At 58.3% G+C, this 3955-nt stretch overlaps 1 pseudogene; it reads left to right on the top strand.

Annotated features, from left to right (window-relative positions):
- Nucleotides 1–859: 859 nt before the first annotated feature.
- Nucleotides 860–993, top strand: LOC139697259 (U2 spliceosomal RNA; annotated as a pseudogene).
- The last annotated feature ends 2962 nt before the right edge of the window (nt 994–3955 follow it).

Here is a 3955-nt window from a genome sequence, read left to right as displayed (position 1 = left end):
TGATGAAAAAAAATTGAACGGAAAAGAAACTCAATACATCGGAGGAAACGACCGATCGCGAGCACTCGGGAAAAATTGGAAAAATGTTTGCAAAAAAATTTTCAGAAATTTTTTGCGAATTTCGCGGAAATCGATGCCCATTTCCGCGATTTTTTCGAGAAAATGGAAAATATAAACAATGGAGAAATCTGGTTTTCCATCTTGTGTAATTGAAAGCGCCACTTTTTTACAGCCTTTTCGATTCCTATTCTCCGATTTGAAGAAAACCCTAATTTGTTTATATTTGAAGAAACCCTAATTTATGTATTTATTTATTTATAAGGAAAGCGTATTTTTACTAATGACGATTAATGCAAAGTAAGTGAACAGCACACGATTTTAAATCTCTACCACACAGGAAGTGAAGTGAAGAGGAAGCCCGTTTTTCGAAAAACTGTCGACCACTGAATACTGGCGAAAAGGGCCCTTTATTACCGCCCTGGATGCCCCCCTCCATTTTCGGAATGTTTGAAAATTGCGCCCGACCTTTCCCGGGAAGCGGGGAGAGAGCTTGCAATACGTCTCGTGTGTCGCTCACAGAGATGGCACGACCTAGCGAAGGACTCCGCGTTGCAATTTACTGTCTCGCCTCCGGACTCCGGGGACGCAATTGCTCCGGCCGTCCTGCCCCCCGCGCCCCCCCAAAACTTTTCTTGCTGCAGGAAAACAAGGAAGCCTTCGGAAACACCCCCGCAGGACCCTACGCGAATTCTCCCCGACCAATGCCACCCCGCGGCGCCTACGCCAATCCTGCGCCCTCCGCCCCAAGTGCTCCGGGGTCGTCCCTACACATGTAAATATTGCAGAAAAGGGCTCCCTTATCGCTTCTCGGCCTTATGGCTAAGATCAAAGTGTAGTATCTGTTCTTATCAGCTTAATCCCCTTAACTTTCTTCTTTTTCGCCCGCCAAATTCAAATTTTTAAATGAACAGATCTACCGCTTTTGGACCTTTCTAGCCTCTCTGAGGAATCCCGGACGGGCCCCGACCAACGGTAAGCCCCCCGGGACACTCCCAGAGGGAAGGGGCAACAGGACACTAGGCGCCTGCTCTGCCCAGTAGCCCCTCTTTCGACCCCCGATGGCCCCACGGTCCATTGCCTCTTCAAGGCGGACCGTGGGACCCACCGCCCCCTCAGGGCTCCCCGGTCGCTCACGGACCGTTCCCCACGCCCACTTGGGGTGATAACCTCCCCGGGCTCGACGCCGGGCCCCTAAGGCCCGGCGCAGGCCCCCGCCCCCGGTGCACCGCCGGGTCCCTTCAGGACCGGTAGGCTGAGCACCGGACGTTCCCCGGCCCCCGGTGCACTGCCAGGTCCCCTCCGGACCGGTAGCTTGAGCACCGAGGCCCCCGGACCCCCTCAGGGCCCCCGGGAGCACCCTCCGTCGATCCCGTACGGATCGGCGCAGAGCGGGTGATTTGAACGGCGCGCGGTTTCCTTTTCGGCCGCGACGCCGGTCAAGCGACCGTTCGGCGCGCTTCACGCCCGATCGGTTCGATTGACCCCCTCCCCCCCGTCCGGTATTTGTGGAAGACTTCATCTTCCACAAAACCGTCATTTCAAAACCCCGGTAAATTCAAATTTCCTCCCGATCCCACCCATACGGGCCGAGAAGCGGGTTGAGCGCCTTCAGCGCCATCCCTCGGCGGCCGCCTGGACTTCATTCAGGTGGACGCCACGCGCTTAATTTAAATTTGTATTTTTGAAAATTTTCGTTCCGCAGTCCCTCAGACCGCGGAAAAGCCCTCCGTCGCCCCCCTTGGCCTTCAGCATTTATATCTTTTGAATTTTTTTGTGTCCTTAAAAGGACAATTTTCAAAACAACGTACCACGGTCCTTCAGGCCGTGGAATATCGTCCGCCAGGCCCCGTTTGTGCCATGACTTAACGCCCTCCCATGCCCCCACGTCCTCCCCGTAAAAACGGGGGGGCGGGGGCCGTTAGAAAAGCACCATCGCGTGCTAGTTCCTCCGCCCCCCCCTCCTCCTCTCGCACTCCGCGGAGGAGGAAAGTCGAGGCGTCAGAGCCCGACTCCTCCCCTCCCCATACACCACCGGACGGCGCGTCCGAAAGCGCTTCGGCGCGTAGGACGCGTCGCCCGCGGAAAATCATACACTATGGCTCCCCCGTTTCTTCTTCTTCTTCTTCTCCATCCGGCGTCCGAAAGCCTTCCCTTGAGACCTTCTCCCCGCTCTCGGACGTCACCTATTCTCCCCCCAAGTCCCGTTCTTCTTCCCCTCTCTCCCTCGACGACTTCACGACGCCTCCGGATTCTTCTTCGTCCAGACGTCCGGCGCTGGATTCTCCCCCCCCGATTCCCCCGACTGCCCCCGCCCCCCAAACGACTGACAGGGTCCCGGCGCTTCTCCTGACCGGCACCGCGGTGTCGGCCAGGAGAATCGACAATCAACTTGTGGTTTACTTTCCCGTGGCGGACACGTTAACCTGCACCGAGGTGGGATGCAGCATGTCCTTCCGCGCTACGGAGTGGACGGCGATGCGGAGAAGTCTCGTCCGGCACCTGATGGAGCAGCACGGCCACCGACTCACGTCGGTGAACGCCTGCTCCATCTGCGGTGGGACTATCGGCCGCAAGCCGTCCACTCATCCCTGCCTCAAAGGGGGGATACGTAAGGCTGCGGACGGACGTGTTGCACTCTCGCATCGGTGCGGGGCATGCGATTTCGCATGCGCTACCCGTCGCGGGCTTGCGAACCACATGGTGACCCACAAGAGACCTCCCCCCTTGATTGCCCCCCTTCAGGAGGCAATCGAGGAGACAGTTAGATGCACGACGCCGCCCAACGTGACCGAGGCGCAACCCTCCGATCCAGACGCAGCAGCAGACGCTCCGGCCGAAGACCTGGCGCCGGGGCAGCCTCCTGAAGTCGGTGACCTTAACGACACCGGGTCACCGCCGCCTGTGGACGCAGCAACATCGCCGCCGCCAGCTCCAGACGCAGCAGAAGGAGCACCACGACAGGTCGAGCCACCGATACAGCAGAAGGAGAAGCTGTGGCTCGACCGACTGGCCAGCACATCCGGCCAGTCATGGGAGGAGTTCGAGGTCGTGGTGCAGGATCTGGTGGCCACCACCCAGGCGGAGAGGAAGAGGGAGGCGAAACCTGCGGACGGAGGGGAAGCTCCTCGGCCACGAAACGTCGTGCACAGACAACCACCAAGACGCAGACAAGTAGCTGACTACGACGCGAAAAAGGCGTCGGACATACAGAAACTCTTCAGGAGTCATCCCAGGAGGGCAGTGGAGAGCATCCTGTCCGATAAGTCACCCTATTGCGACATTCCCGCGGAGGAGGTGGAAAAGCATTTCCGCCAAGTCTACGGGAATGTCGGGATGGGGGGCTTGGAGGACGAGGGTGACGACTCGGTCTACCGTCGCACGACGGAGACCGAGAAGAAACTGCTCCTCGAAAGGATCACTCCTGAGGAAGTGACGAGACGCATGTCTAGAACCAAGAACACCGCCCCGGGCCCCGATGGCCTCACCTACGGCGACCTGAGGGCGGTCGATAGACATGGACGAATTCTCTCTTTTATCTTCAACAGATGCCTGAAGGAGGCCAGGACACCGGCCGCGTGGAAGACCTCTCGGACTGTCCTCCTGCACAAAGGGGGGGACCGCCAGGACATCGGCAACTGGAGGCCCATAGCGCTTGGCAACACCATCGCCAAGCTGTACGCCGGGGTGCTTGCTGACCGCATACTATCTTGGGCGGTCAGCGGGAAGAAGATGCACCCGGCTCAAAAGGGCTTCCGGGAGTTCGAGGGGTGCCACGAGCACAATTTCACCCTTCAGGCAGCTGTTGACGAAATGAGACGCAGACGTTCCCGAATCGCACTGGCTTGGCTTGACCTACGGAACGCGTTCGGGTCCATCCCGCACCAACACCTCCAGA

This window comes from Hetaerina americana, unplaced genomic scaffold (genome assembly GCF_022747635.1).
Source record: "Hetaerina americana unplaced genomic scaffold, ioHetAmer1.1.p SCAF_703, whole genome shotgun sequence".
Lineage (NCBI taxonomy): Eukaryota > Metazoa > Arthropoda > Insecta > Odonata > Calopterygidae > Hetaerina > Hetaerina americana.
This window is presented reverse-complemented; position numbering and strand designations above follow the sequence as displayed.